Raw genomic sequence first — 17075 nt, 5'->3', positions numbered from 1 at the left:
TATTCTGTGGATGGCAGCCCATCCACCCTCCCCATACCCCGCAGGCAGCCCTTCACCCCTGGGCATGCCCCGCAGGCAGCCCATCCGCCCTCCCCATAACCTGCAGGCCGCCCTTGACCCCTGGGCATGCCCCGCAGGCAGCCAATCCACCCTCCCCATACCCCGCAGGCAGCCCATCACCCCTGGGCATGCCCCGCAGGCAGACCATCCACCCTCCCCATACCCCGCAGGCAGCCTTCACCCCTTGGCATGCCCCGTAGGCAGCCCATCCACCCTCCCCATACCCCGCAGGCAGACCATCCACCCTGGGCATGCCCCACAGGCAGTCCATCCACCCTGGGCATGCCCCACAGGCAGCACATCCACCCTCCCCATAACCCGCAGGCAGCCCTTCACCCCTGGGCATGCCACGCAGGCCGCCCATCCACACTGGGGGGACTTTTCCCACGTTTTACACTCGATTTCGCTGGCGCGAGCAGGGTACGTGTGTTCTGGGGCGTGCGCAGGTAGTTTTACACGCTATTGGCCTAGTGTGAGCGAGTACGTGTGTTCTGGGGCGTGCGCGGGGAGTTTTACATGCTATTGGCCTAGAGTGAGCAGGGTACGTGTGTTCTGGGGCGTGCGCAGGTAGTTTTACACGCTATTGGCCTAGTGTGAGCGAGTACGTGTGTTCTGGGGCGTGCGCGGGGAGTTTTACATGCTATTGGCCTAGAGTGAGCGGGGTACGTGTGTTCTGGGGCGTGCACAGGGAGTTTTACACGCGTTTTCGTGTTTGGGGGCTTTTTGCTGGTGCACTGGCCTTTGCGGCATGTACTGGATTTGTACGCTGTTCATGGCGCACGGGGAGGGGTTGGGTGCATAACTGGCACTGATGCGGGGTCGCTGCGCCACTCTGTGCCACGGCTGGTTAGGGATGTTGAAATCCATGAATACGCTGTGCGCTGAAATGGGTTTTGGCGCACGCGGCTGGCGCAGACTGCCGCACGCGCACACTGTGCGCCAGCCGCATGCGCCACTTGTGCACCGAATTCTATGAATTACCCCATAAAGGTCAATCCGCATTATTGGGTGAGAATTCTGTGTATTCGCTTTAATGACATTTTAAAAACCAAATAGATACCGCAATCTTGGAGAATGTCTATTGTCCTTCCCATTTTTAAAAAGGGCCTGCGTTTAAGCCCGTATAGTTATAGACCCATTGCTATTGCAGACCCCAAATCGAAAATCTTTGTGCATATGGTTCTAGACGATATCCAAAAATGGATCTCGGCTAATAACATTTTGGATTGGAAACAAATTGGTTTCAAGAAAAACATAGAAAAACTGACTGCAGGGTACTTATTTTATGCAGTTTGCAATCTAAAGCAATGATAAAGCGTGCTAGGCCTATATTTGTGGCTTCATTAGATCTCAGCATGGCATTCGATTTGGTAGATCGTTCGACCTTATGAAATAAGCTGTATAACCTGGGTATGCCGCAACATCTACTAAATATTGTTATAGACCTCTATTTCGACACTAGATTAAATGTGTGCCTAAATTCTGATGGTTTGTTGTCAGCTGAGATGGTGGTTACAAATGGCTTAAGACAAGGGTGCATGTTAGCCCCCACTTTATTTAATCTTTACGTAAGTGAAGCTGGAAGGGCCTTGGCAAATAGGGGACTTTTCTCTCCTAAACTTTGGGATGTCCACATTGGGTGGAATGCCTATGCGGACGACTTCTTGTTATTCGATTGTACAAGGTCGGTCTTCAAAATCTTATGAATTAATTTGTGAAATTCATTGATGATCTGCATCTTAAAACCCAACAAAAACCATTATTGTACGCTTGGGTAGAGTGAACAGGTGTCAAAATGCTTACACATGGTTTTGGGAAGGTAAACTCATCAAATATCAAAACGCATTTAAATATTTGGGTTTTCACTTTTCTTGGACAGGCTCGCTAACTATTATCAAAGACCAATTGAAATCTAAGGCTGGAATTGCATTGTGTCAAATACGTAGGATTGAAAAAAAGTATGCAAAATTCTCAATGACGCCGTTGAAAGAATTCTATACAAAGAAAATAATTCCAAGGTTAACATACGGTTTAGAACTCTTTTTTTCTGAATTTATTGATCAGTTAAAGCTACTGGAGGGAATGATATGGAGAGGGATATTGTTTTTTCTTCCCAAATGTGTTCCTATAAAACTTATAAATTATGAATTTGGGCTCCAATCTTTCAAATCCTTGGTACTATGGAAAAGACTATCACTGTGGAGGAAATGTATAATTGATAAAGAGAAGGATCTATATGCCCTAGCGGGTGTGTATATCTCTTGTGAGTTTACGAACAAACTAAAAATTGAGGCAGAGGGACTACTCCTTCATTTGGGGGTGTCTGTTAATACCTTGCTGTATAATCCCAGTAACATAAAAAAGATATTGAAAGGGAATGATTGGCAAAATAACACGTCAGTAATACTTGAATCTAAAATCTCCTGTCAGGCCTACACGTTTTGTAAATGGTATCCTGTAGTGGAGGGTTATTTGAAGAAATATCCAAGCAGGAGCCTACGTAATGATTGTATGAGCTTCAGGATGAATGTGATGAATACCAATTATATCATGAACATACGTAGGAAGCCTAACGACACAATTAAATGGTGCAGATTTTGTAAAACTGTATTCCTGTTTGTCCTGCTCTTCTGGCTCTAAGGATTTTGTATTTTGCACAATTTCTTTGTTCAGTTGATGCTGTTGACAAGGAACAGTTATGGCATCGTATGCTGCATGGGAACTCAATCATTTTAAATATTTGCGTAATCACATTTTTGAAAAATAACTATGAGCTGAATTGATTGATCTAGTTGTTTTTTTTAAAAGATGGCCATTGAAAAAGCAAAGGTATGCAATGATTAGATTTGTCTAGATTGTTTTTTTTTTTTTTAGAGTGGGTGGTTTCTGCATCTAAGTGTCTTATTTGTGCTATTTTGTTCTTCCTATTCTTTGTAGAAGTTCTTGTTTCATGTCTTTTGTTTCTCTTTTTTAACATCAAATGTATAAACTTCTGTGTAAGTTTGTTTTTATGAATTTTGTATGTATTTGTAAATTGTAAGTATGAAAGATTTGAAAAATAAAGTAATTTTTGTAAAGGTTTAAAATAAACCAAAATAAATAAACATTAAAAAAACACCCTTCATACGTGGGCCAGCTCTATGGAACACCTTTCTTTCCAACCTAGCAAAACCCATCAAGGACCAAGAAGTGAGCTGGGACTTGGATTGGGTTAAAAAATCCTTTAGAATATTCAAGATCTCTGCTAGGGTAGGCAAACTCGAACAAACTCAACAAATCAGCCTGCGAGTGGTCTGCTTGACTGGATGAACTTGATGAAAAAAGATTTGAGCCAAGATTCATGGTTCGCTATTATACAACAAATTAACTCCAACTCTAGAGAGTAATCTTTCTAAAGAGATTTGTGAAGCCAGCTGGTTTAATTTTTTTTACATGTTCATTGAGGCCTACACTCAAATGTAAAAGGGCTGATGTTAGCGTAATAATTTGTTTTTATGATATACTTAATACCCATTCCTTCAGCATGGGTTTTGTCACGCAATTTAATGATACTCAGTTTATCAATTTTGGCAGGATGAATATTCAAGTAATTTCTTCCAGGGGATTTGAAATTGTGAAATGAAGGTTACCACATGCCTGAGGGAAGCGCTTAACTCATTAGCTGTTCACCCAAATAGGGTGCACTAGGTTGCCTCTTTAGAACCACAATAAGAGGAGTAGTAAAGGGTGCAGTTTTGTCCAAGTAACATACAATCAGACCCATTTTAAGGAATTGCGTTGCGGGGTATGAAAACTACACTTCACCTAGGATATCATGTATCATTGCTCCTGACCTCCAATGAAGCATAGTGAGCTACAAAGCAAGTTATTCATTTGGAAATCTGCTGTGGTCACACAGGCGACCTTACGTATCAATGCAGGCAGAGGGAGGAAACAGATAAGAAAATGGTACCATAGTGATACATTGATTGTTCTTGATGCTATGGATAAGAAATCCGATTGCATTATACTACGGATGGTGCATCTGACCAGTGAGCTTAATAATAGCATTTCACAAAGTCAGCAATTCTGGATATGATTTCTAAATCTCTAAAAGCAGTTGGTATAATAAGCAATTTGGGTTATCTTCCACTGGCTAGTCAATCTCCCTGGCACATGGTGTGAGTAGGTGGACATATAACAGCCACGATGGCTAATGATATGCCCACCTTGCATATGATTGGAGTCCCCCATGAAGTGCACATGTGGGATTACCTAGACTTTTGATATCAATAGTTTCCAATGCAACACGTACTTGTGGCATTGATGCGAAAACACTGTTAACAGTGGCATGCCTGGGCTTTGCATGGCAACTCCTGCTAAACCCGTCTGTCTTATTTGAGTATGAGAGAGTATCTTGCCAATGCCTAACACATTATATTTTTAGGCCATGGTGAAAATTAGCAAAATGTCGGAATATGTAAACATATTATGTGCATTACTATGAAAGAATCAGAGCATTTGGATTTGCCAATGCTTGTTTCATCTGTTAACGGTGGACATGTGTTGCTGAATACATTGTTTGTTTGATACTGGGGAGAAATATATGAAAAGCAACGATTGTGACAATATGCACATGCATCGTTTTGGGCTCTCGTGGCAGAGACCTGTTATATTCTGATCGGTACTAATATTATATGTCTACCACGGGCTATGGTTGCCTATATAATGATACATTAATGTCTGTTTGTTTAAGGGGTTTAAACTTGCTGATTAAGGTTGATTAGTTTTCTCAGTAGGCCGTGCACGCTCTCATAACACTGTGTCCTCTGTGATAAAGAAGAAATGACACAGGTGCCACTATCATTAATCATTGTGAACTGATTGCAAAGCAAGTGTCACAGGGAGAATGTGCTGACATTCCAGTGATATTGTGTCCAGCCGACCAGCAAGCAATGAGCCACTTGGACGCCTCACCCAAAATACATATCTATAAAACTTTCAACACAAGCAAGCCTGCCAACACCGGAGCTATGTCAAGCTGGAGGTCGTGTATTTATTTTATACGCACACCTTTCCCTGGAGTGTTGGAGCCGAGGAAGCAAAGTCTTGTCTCTAAGACGCACATTCCATAAAGGGTTTATGACGAGGAAGGCATCAAAATTGCGAGGTACACAGACGCGACTTGGAAACAACAGTTTTCGCAATCTTACACTTTTCACTGTATTCCTCACGGATCCCGTCCCTTTCCTCCTTTTGTTTGTTCTCTACTTTTGCACAAGCTCCCATTTGATGACTTCTCTTCACTCCCATAGCTTTTTTTATGATACATTGTATCCCTTCCAGCCCTCCCCTGCATCTCCTTTATTTGTTCCACTTGTTTTCCTGTATAGCATGCATTTCCTTTCATTTGTATTCGTTTCGCTTTCCCTTTGTTTGATTCATCTCATCTGTTTTCCACTGTCCCAAGATACATTTGATTTTCTTAGTGTTTCTTATTCTCTCTGATTGTAGATGTTCTGTTCCACACATGTCTTCTTTCAATACTATTCCCCTCACTCCTCTTTTCTACGTTTTCTATCAGTTCTCTGCCTGTCTCAACGCACATGTATTGTATATTAAAACCCCGTAAGTGCCAGGTTATTATGCGAGCATACTCGTCCTTTCTTGCCCCATCACACACCTCTTTTCTACTCCTTTCCATCAATATACCTTCTATTTTCTTCATATTATCTTTTTCTTCGAATATCTGACCTTCAGGCATCAATAAAATATGTGTTTACACTGCTTCTCAATGACACACAAACATGTTTTTCATCCACTGATGTGAACTCAGCTTAAAACAGCTAATACTCTGATAGCTACAGCTCATGGGCAACATGCTCATCTTGAAAGCAAAATGGCACGGAGCGATACAGGTTCGATCCCTGGTTCCGCGCTTAGAAACCTATGGGTAAATAACTAAATATATATATATTCAGTGAAAAAACTTTGTTAAAGGGACGTTATGGTTCCAAGTAAAACCGAAAAACCCTTGAAATTCGCCAGTTATGGTAAGCTAAGCAACCATAACTCGCGCCACCACCGTGCACTGCTAAGACTAACACCCAGGACATCAAAGATGACATCACAAATGTCATTGATGACATCACTGATGACATCACATGTCTGGCTCACTATTTTTTCTTTTGCTGACATATCTAGGCCACATGGTTTTCTTCAGTAACAGTCAGAAACTAAGAATTTTATTTTATTTGTAGACGTATCCTTCTAGTAGGTTCTTACAGTAATTCCCTTAGAGTACAGTCACATCATATGAAACATATACATATGGGAAAACACAAGCTTGAAAGACAGCAATCCTTTTTGTGCATAAAGATAATCACTAGACTTATGAGCACTTTCTGATAGTTCTGTTGTTTTTTTTATGGCTGTACTTTCCCTGTATATGGTCATATTTGTATACATTGTACTCACACTACTTTCCTTAGGGTCCAATCATATCAAGTGATACATATACATAGGGTAAATAGCAGCTTTGAAACAGAGCAATCATTTATTTGCATGAAACTAATCAGTTAAGTTATGAATTGTTTCTGCTACTACTTGTGCTTTTTTGCTAACTTCACTTTCCCTGTATATACCCATATTGGTATGTGTTCTTGTGTCTTTCTTTTTTGTCTATAGTAATGCAATTATGTAATACATGGGTTTTATTAGCTACTTATTACATATTTCACAGTACACAAAAATCTATTAAGAAAACAATTATCATTTCATTATTCAACATATTAACATTACGAATATCATACCTTCATCTTGTACGCTGCACACAATTTTCTTTATGAGTAGCTTAGTATACTAGATAGAACCCCATAATAGGATGCTATTTATATCAATGCATCGTTCAATGCACTTATAAGGGTATATTTCTTGCAATGATTCTTGACACTTTTTTCGCAACATAATAAGAATCCCTTCTACACATATTTCATGAGAAGTACATACACATGTGATGTCATCAGTGATGTCATCAATGACATTTGTGATGTCATCTTTGATGTCCTGGGTGTTAGTTTTAGCAGTGCACGGTGGTGGCGCGAGTTATGGTTGCTTAGCTTACCATAACTGGCGAATTTCAAGGGTTTTTCGGTTTTACTTGGAACCATAATGTCCCTTTAACAAAGTTTTTTCACTGAATTTCATAGGTTTTTAGTACCGCAACTTAACCATAACGTCCCTTTAACAAAGTTTTTTTCACTGAATTTCATAGGTTTTTAGTAGCGCAACTTAACCATAACGTCCCTTTAACAAAATTTTTTCACTGAATTTCATAGTTTTTTAGTAGCACAACTTAACAATAATGACTTTGACTTCATATACATGTCATATGGAACTGACTAGATCTCTTCTTATGAACTTGATGTCCGCGAACGTATTTAATGTTCGCGGACATGTTCGGAGAACAGTACCACTACCTAAAAACTGTGGGGGGGGTGGTGGGGTATGTTTGATTGTTATATCATAATATAGGAACATTTAACAAATTCAAAAAGCAGCACACAAACACATTATATATAGTAATACATAAGAAATGTAACCCATATATGTAACACACTAACCATTTATTTAAATACAATATGTTCTGAAATGGAATATACCACAAGAAGATAAATTGGCTTCCAACATAATTACCTCACAGACACAACAGAACTGAGAACAAGACCAGACCCACTGAATACATAGGATTTATCTTACCAGAAATAGTAAGTGTACTTCATTTTACTCATATATTTATAAACGTTCTGTATTAGATTAATAAATATATTATCTTTTTTTTTTTTCTCACAGAAATGTCTAGTACTCTGGAATGGCTAGAGGACAATTTCCCACATGAAGAAATGTCACAAGAGAGTAAAAGAAACTAATACTTCATCAAGTACCACAAACAAAAAAGAATCAATTAGAGAAAGTAAACCAGGTACTTCTTTAAAGAAGGAAGACAAACTCCAAAAAAAGCAGTTAGATACAGAACTACCTGGACCATTTAAATTCTCAAATATAGTTGGTGTAAGTTGCTATGCAAATGTAGCAATGAATATTCTATTTCAATTACCACCAATTGTTGACAAAATTTACTTACACTTTAGAGACCCATTGTGTATGCAAATGTTAGTACTTCACAGAAACGCAAAAAACAATCCTGACAACACATATAGTGTTTATGGAATAAGACAAGAATTGGACTACTGTGCTGGAATGGTGAAATTCACTATAAACTCACAGGAAGATCCACAAGAATTTTTAATGTACTTACTACTGGAAAACAAAAACATACCTATAAAGGAAATATTCCAGATTTCATACATGTGGAAACATACATGCACTCTGTGCAACAATGTGACACAAGAAGAAATTCCCAATGAACGCTTCATATATATATATATATATATATATATATATCAATACCAAATTGTGAATCCATTCCATTTCAGCAACTTGTACAAAATGCAAACCATGTTCGATCATGCTCTACCTGTAATTCAGATAATCGCTCCACGTTAGTAATACAAACACATAGTAAATACGTAATACTAATGCTTCTACGTTACAATGCAGATGGTACCAAAAACAACTGCAAGCTGACTGGATTCACACATAGTCAAATATCACTTGGCAAGAAAACCTTCACAACAATAGGTATAATCTACCACGCAGGAGCCACAACCAATTCAGGGCACTACACGGCATATATAAAAAAGAAATGTGGATGGTTTGAATGTAATGATAGTACCATTACTCTAAAGCAGAGATTACCAGCAAATCTTACAAACGCTTATTTGATGTTCTTAAAAACAAAATTTGATAAATAAACTGTATTTAAACCTTTAAGTAAATTTGTGTTAAAAAATATAAACTGTTAGAATACTCCAAAAGCTATCTAACTGCACAAAGATTCTACAACAACTAATCAGATAAATGAATGCCACTAAATTAGACCAAAAAATACACAGTTAGAATACGCCAATTGGTATCTAACAGTCCCAAAATTATAAATTTGTGTTAAAATAATATAAACTGTTAGAATACTCCAAAAGCTATCTAACAGCTCAAAGATACTACAACAACTAATCAGATAAATGAATACCACTAAATTAGGCCACAAAATGCACAGTTAGAATTTGCCAATTGGTATCTAACTGTCCCAAAATTTAACAATATCCAAATAGATAAATCAAAACCACTAAAATATATTAAAAAAATAGACAGTTAGAATACGCCAATTGGTATCTAACTGCTCCAAAATTTTATAATATCAAAACAAATGAAGAATCTGTTACTGCTCCAAAAAAATACAACAAAGCAAAGTATAAAGCATTAGCCAGAAACAACAAGTGAACACTGAAAACAAACAAACAAATAAACTGTAGCATAACAGAAAAAGGTTTTTTTTTTAATCCAACATGGATTTTTTTTTCTCCCACAGACCCAATGATTTTAGCAACAAATACAGAAACTGATCAAATTGCACAGTACTCTGATTTGTACTCTACTAAATATGAGGGTCGGAAAAAAAAGTATATTGCTTATACAATTTAATAAGTCATTACAAAATACTAATACTAACATGCTATTTTCTTTTATCACAGAAATGAAGAAGAAAAACATGGACTCCCATTACTAGACCAAACAGTAAGTATACAATAATAAGGACAACCATAGCAGCATATCACATCCATAGTATCTAATACCTTTGTTCCTTATACATTTGTTTTTCACCCAAAGTTATAAGCAAATATGAATGTGATATGCTGCGGTGGTTGTTGCCAGGGCATACCAAATATAATTACAATAGCGTAGCATTAAAGACCGCTCAAGTTGAACTTGTTCGTTCAAAGTGGCATAATGTTTTCTACCGCACACTATCACCGCCGAATTGATCCCGTGTCGTTTAGAGGGCTCTGAAAAAGGCAGACGACAAAGGGTGGGTTAATAGAAATAATTTAACCGGTCTATAGGCGGTCAAGCACTCTACTCGCTGTGCCACTTCACTGTAGCCTGTCAAGTGGCACAGCGAGTACAGCGCTCGCTTTGACATCCGTGCACAGCTTGCTAACACAAGTTTGAATCCCGGCAAGGCCAAACTCAGCCTTTCATTCTTCCGTGGTTGATAAATGAGCACCACACACCGTGGTTAATAATAAGCACCGCTTAGTTACCTCACGGTTCTTAGCGCTATATGAATGGGAAAATATTATTATTTTATTATTAACACTCTGTTGCACTATCTTCGATAGCAAATATTTTCACGCCCTAATAAATAAAATGATGATTTTTAATGAAGATCGGCTGGTGAGACTAATTTATGTTTTTTAAAACAGGTATGTGGCTCCATTTTGCCTATGTCACGATTTACAGACTCCAGTGGATGGGGTCTTCAACTGCCAGTTGCAGGTCCAAATATGCAACTTCATGACCCTCACCATTTTATGGGACAATCGCCAAGGACCAATATGCCCTTACGCAGTACTAGCAGCCACAAACAACATACCAACCAATAGGGTGCTCTAATGCCTCGTTGTTGGAGCAACCTTCCGATTATCAGAGCGACCATTTACTGCTTTTATCGTAAAACAACAGCCTATCTACCGCAAAGGAAAAACGCGTGGCTCCAAATAAACTTTTGCTGATCGACAGCAGAGACAATAGCAAATCGCTGAATATTCACTAAACATTTCATGTGAAATAAATGTACTTTACCAAATGTACAATCCTGCTGTTTACTTTTAAACCACAGTTTCATATTCCGAATTGTGGCGCACTGAGTTGTAAGCTGATCTAACACTCTCTGTACCGCAAAGGAACATCGCGTGTCTCAACATGAACTTTTGCGGATCGACAACAAAGACAAATGCAAATTGCTGAATATTCTCTAAACATTTGATGTCAAATAAATGTACTTTACAACATTTACAATCTTGCTGTTTGCTTTTAAATCACAGTTTCATATTCCGAATTGTGGCACGCTGTGTTGTGACATAATGTGTGTTGTCTTCCGGGTTCTGTGTAAAGTCGCGTAGTACTGGAGACGACTGGGCGCGTTTGATTACGCACCCTGTAACGTTACGGAGAGAGGCGGGGAATATGAATGCTTTGATAATATCAGGCTTAGGGGCGGGAGATATGATTTAGTGTCGCAAAAGCAAGTCAGCCAGGTCAATAGCGCCAGTCATAGGATTATCACATAATGTCGGCGCACACCAGCCGGATTTATCGTTTCTTTAGTGGACAAAAAGTCGGTTGACGCCCCTAGGAAATTGTACTATTCGCGGACAAAAGGAGTGCTCTTAAAACACTTTCACCCTGACAACGAACAATACAAACAACGTTCTCAGAACACCCCCATTTTGTGTAATTGCAACCATTTTGGGACACTGCGAGTGTTCTTAGAACACATTCAACTAGACAGATTACAATACGGACAGCGTCCTGAGGACACCCCCAGTTTGTGTATTTACGAACAATTAAGTACACCACGAGTGTTCATAGCTCATTTTTACCTTCCTTGCGAACAAACATGACACATACTCCGTCCTCTAAACACCCCACCATTTAGTTTATTTACAAAATGTCAGAACAGCCGTGTTCTCTGCGGACAAATCGAACGCAACAAAAACGTCTAGCACATAAAAAAACAAAACATTGAACCTATTTCATACTCCCCCACCCTCCCCAAACACTCTTACACACCAACACACGGCACTAAATACAATTTTTTATCCACGTTTCACTGCGCTGTACGCGGTCGACTGTGAATACAAGATGGCGGGCGCCACAGAAAATCTGACGCGCTCCACGCCCCTCGCCATCCAATCAGCGAACACGTCGCATGTCCGCGGACATGATGCAAGGCCATGGGCCAATCGGGGTGCTGTCCGCAGAGCGAACAGGGAAGTCCGTCCGCGAAGCGAACACAGATATCACTAATTTTTGTTGCCTTACATTTTGGTCATTTTTAAAAAAACTACTGGACAGATTTACACCAAATTTATAAAAAGCACGCTTTTGGGACCAGGCCGCCACTCCTGCCGCAAATCTGGTGTAAATCCGTCCAGCGGTTCGGGCTGTAGCCGTGCGCAAAGTTTTTTCCCATTCAGTCTATGGGAAAAAAAAAGTTTTGGGACCCCCCTATAACTTTTCCCCCCCCTGGACGAATCCTCAAAATAATTCAGAGTGACCCAACTACTTTTTCTGCAAAGTTTGGTGAGGATCCGTCCAGGGAGAGCGAAGTTATAAGCCGCCCAAAAAGTGCTCTTCCTATGGAAACAGCAACTTAACCATAACTACATGGCCATATATATATATATATAGAGATATTAAGCCAATTCTACAAACACAAGATATTTAGTTGTTTTTTAGAATATTATCAGGAGACTGCAATACATGGTGGCAAAATAAGACTTTTCCGTGTGACGAAGTCCCATGTTTATGGTGAGTTAAAGAGGGAAAATCAGCGGCCCTAGGTGTTCTTCCACCATCCTAACAATTCCCGTGTGTCCTATCATTCACCCTTTTTATTTGTATTAGCAAATCCACCTGGAAAACGTATACCTGCACAAAACCTCAATGTTAAGCTAATTATGTGGACGTTGCAAGGAAACCTTTCAAAATGGACATTTGGAGCACAATGACCTTACAGTGAAAGTGATTTGCCAACCTGTTCTTTCGAACCACATTATCCATAAGAGATTAAGTTGTGGCCTAGCAGTTCAGGTTGTACTGCCCCTTTTGGGGTCGGGCCAAGCCTGATTTGCATATGGTCTTTCCCTTCTGTAATGGCTTGGCAGGTGAAGAATGGTAGTCTGGAGGTAGTCTGGATGGTTGCCCAGAGCATTGCCAGTGGTTAAGATTCATTCTAAACCTTCTAGCCATCACCTCTATGTTTTTGCTGGATCTACAGCGAAGCCATCATCTGCTGGGATCCACCATCTCCAACTAATTTGTCACCAATACTTTCATATCATTGGACGCACCATGCACTTCCCTCTGAACGACTGTGACTTCTAGGGAAACTTGCTTGTGAAAATGGAGTAGGGCTCGTGTGACCAACTGATAGCTACAGAAGTGGAAACTAATAGTAACAGTAATCTGTGCAGTGTAAGAGTCAAGTGGCTGACACCTTCTAGCAACTTGGGCTGTGCCAGGAAGTGCCGCACAATTATTATTATCATTTGTATTCTTATGGTATTTATTGAGCGCAGGCCTAACTTCGAGAAGTAACAGAGAGCTTTACAGGTTCATAGTCAAAACCTCGAAAATCAAAATGTCAAAAGTCAAAATATTGAAAAAAAAAAGTTTTTTATTCGAAATGGGGGGTTCCCCCAACCCCCCTTTTTTTTTTTATTTTACCTTTTTTTTTTACATATGAGAGCCAAAAAAAAATTATAAATAAAAAAATGATTTGACTTTTTTTTTTACTTTTGTTTTCAACATTTTTGCCATTCAACATTTTTTTCCGATATTTTCACTGCACACCAGCTTTACAGGGGTATACAACAATACAGATACAAGAAATTAGCACTTCACAGAGTTATACGAGAGTGTAGATGCATAACAGAGAACTTTTCAGAGGTACCAACAGATATACTGTTGGGGTAGGATACAGAGGGGCACAGAGGAGGGGTACAGCTGTACAGGGTGGCAGGGAGGAGAGGGGCAGATAGCATCTAGCAAGTCCGTTTGAGTCGGGGGGGTGACATGATGACCTAGGTGTTGAGGAGAAAAGACTCCTGCAAGAGGTGGGTTGTTTCTGAATTGTAGGCACCTGATGGTGAGTCTGATGCTGACACAGAGCCGGTTTCATAGGCTTGGGTCACAGGCAGAGAAGGATTGTTTTCTGGCCCTTTCCTTTTTGCAGCAGCGGATTTCAAGTCTGCACATGTCCTGGCTTCTGGTGGTGCGCTCTCTGCAAGGTAGCTCGGTGACTTGCGGGCGATTGCCTTATAGATGATACAGCAAAAACTGAAGGGCATGCTTACCCAGGAGGCTGTTCCGCTCTTCTGTATAAGCCAGCCCTGTGACAAAGTTGGGTTTGGATGTTGGAAAGTGGACAGTGATTGTGATGCAATGCAAGGAAAGGAGGAGTGAGTGAGCAGAACGTAGGTGAAGGTCTACCATCAATAGTGAGGAGAAGAGGGAGAAATGAGAATATTTTATGAAGGAGGAGGAGAGTGGAAGGAACTGAAGAGCAGAGTAGGGAGTGAGGAGAGGCCTAGAGGAGAGTTCAAAGCAACTGAGTTGGACAGTGGAGAGCTACGTAAAAGGAGGAGTTTAAGGAAGAAGATGTCGAGGTGAGATTAAAAAGGGATCAATGAGAGAGAACAAAAGGGTGAATGAACAGAAGCCTTCAAGGAGAAACTATTTGGGACATGCAAGTAACCAGAGATGTAAAGAAAGGATGATTCAGTGACAGGAGTGGGAAAGACAGAAAGACAGGAGGAAGGTGAGGAACCATTGATCAATGCAGAGTGTCGACGAGAATAAAAGAGGAAACTTCGAGAATGTAGAATAAACCAGTGGGTGAGAGAAAATATAGAGGTATCCTGCAGAAGAAAACACTTGACCACCCGTTGTTGGTGGCAATTGTGGCAGAATTGATTTCTGATTTGTCAATGTGCACACTCAAACTTCCCAGGACCAGTGAAATCTGAAAAGTATGACCCGGGTGAGAACATCTCAACCAAGCCCTGGACCTGTGAGCCTGGCACTTGGAGGGCTCCACCTAAGACCTCAGCATTCCGGCCAAGATGACAACAGTATAAAATATAAACTTAGCCTAGAAAGATGTGCTGGGGATATATAAAAGATTAGTGACTGTGAGTGACTTTTATTTGATTATTAGGAGTCATACCTTGTGGGAACTGAGGAATGTACTTATGGACTTTCATCCTTGTGAAAACTGGAAATTCGCTCTGTTTTATTTTATTTGACACCCCCTTTATTCGTGTATCCAGTCCAGCCAGAATCCTGGGCCTGTTTGTGTTACAAATACATTACTTTGTACCCCATTTTTCGAGACACGAGTTGTCTATTAATCCCTCAGCCGGCAGGGATGGTGTGATGTCTATGAGTAACAGAATAAAGCTTAGAGATTCTTCTGGTACCCACACCTCCAACCATACAGGTAGACATATCCTCTCTACATGCCAGTCTTCCTTAAAGGATTACCATTGGGGGCTCTGAATAGGACACTTACAGCCACATGGACACATCTGTCTCTCCCTGGAACAGACCACTAGTGGCACAGGGATTAAGGTTGCACCTCTGGATGGTTTCAACAGATGGATTACTAGTAGGTCAGGGCTGACTCTCTACCCAGAGGTCAATATAGGATCCAGAAACATATACACTGCAAAAGGGAGTTACAAGCATTACAATGCAATCCGACATATGCTCCTTTCATTAGCATAGTGGGGGACCGGGTTTCCCAGTTTATCTGTGAATTAATCTTTCTCTCAGAGGTGGAGGAAGGGGGTCATTACGAGGTTGAAGGACCTAATATTTCCCCATTCAGGGAACCCATCCCTATTCCCATTCGAGCCCCTATAGGGCTCAATGGGAATGGGGACTATTCTAACAACGGGCCCGTTAAAAACGGGCCCGTTGTTAGCATGCTGGTCCTTTAGCGGCTCCCACTAAGGGCGCCTGGTAAAACCAGCCGCCTTAGTGGGACCTGCTAAAGGACCTCGTAATGCGGCGGTAAGGGGTTAACAGCACCGGCACCATTATCGGCACCGTTAACCCCTTACCGCCTAGGTCATAATGACCCCCGAAGTATTGAGATGAACGAGGAGAACATTTTTTGGTTCCATGTTTTCGATTGTTCCCTTAAGTTAGAAACAAAAATCTGGAAAGAGCTAGTGTACTCCATTCGGATAAGGAGATGTGTATAGGCCCAAGTTTTCTGTAGCTTAAAATAATGTTCTATCTATCTGTCATGACTTTGAGCAGAATACCACTTAGAATGAAGCCCCTGCCTGACAGAGCCCCATTTTACGTAGGGAAAGAGCTTGCTATTGTAGACAGAAAGCAGTGCCAAATGGGATGGGAGTTATCAGATACCATAACTTTGTCCGGTCACTTCTGAGGCAAGCTGTTTTAGAACTGTTCCATTTAAACCTCACCACTGCTCACTAGTGCATTAAAAAAAAGGGAAAGGTCTTAGGCTTAGCTGATTTGATGAAGTATCAGTTTGAGAGGCAAGATGGTGGACACCATTTTTGTAAAGCTTTTCTGCGGAGACACACATGCAAAGTGGTGCAATACAAAATACACAATTAAAATTAAAATTTGGAAAATCTTTGTGCTCCCTGCACATCAGCTGAGTGTTATGCTCAATAATTTGACCCAGGAGGCTACTACATTGCACTTTATAATCTGGCATCAGTCAGAACAGGTTGTTGGTGTTAGAAAGCCAGAGAGCTGCAGTGATACAAAACCAAGGACGAAGGGTGAGGATTGAAAGGAGAAGCAAGGTGGAGGTGAAGGCAGAACTCGACAAGTGAAGAGTGGAGTGAATAAATGGAAAGTGAAAGGAAGAAGAATTAAGTGGAAGAAGCTGAAAAGAAGAGTCGAGCATGGTCGAAGTCGATACGGGCAGAAAGACCTATAGGGGGGTGTTGAGGATGGAGAAGTGCAGACTATCTCTAGAGGGGAGTGGAGGAGGTGGAGAAGGGAAGAAATACCTGTGGAAAGAGGAATAGAAAGTGATGGAGGTGGAGGTAAGTGGAGAGGGGAATGTAGATCGAAGTAGCTTGACATGGAGAGATATAAGGAAGGAAGAAAAGAATGAATGAGAATACGAATGGAGTAAGCAGAAAAGAAGAGCAAAAGAAAACAGAAGGGTGAAAGCACAGAACCACACAATGAAAAACGGTTGGGGACAAACAAGTTGTCAGAGTCCCTGAGAAAGTAGAGGTGCTAGGAGTTGGAAAAGAATGTAAGAGAGATAAGTGTGGTTTTTGCAGAGTGTGCAA

This window comes from Ambystoma mexicanum, chromosome 7p, assembly GCF_040938575.1.
Source record: "Ambystoma mexicanum isolate Mex_15411 chromosome 7p, UKY_AmexF1_1, whole genome shotgun sequence".
Lineage (NCBI taxonomy): Eukaryota > Metazoa > Chordata > Amphibia > Caudata > Ambystomatidae > Ambystoma > Ambystoma mexicanum.
Note: the sequence above shows the minus strand (reverse complement) of the source record.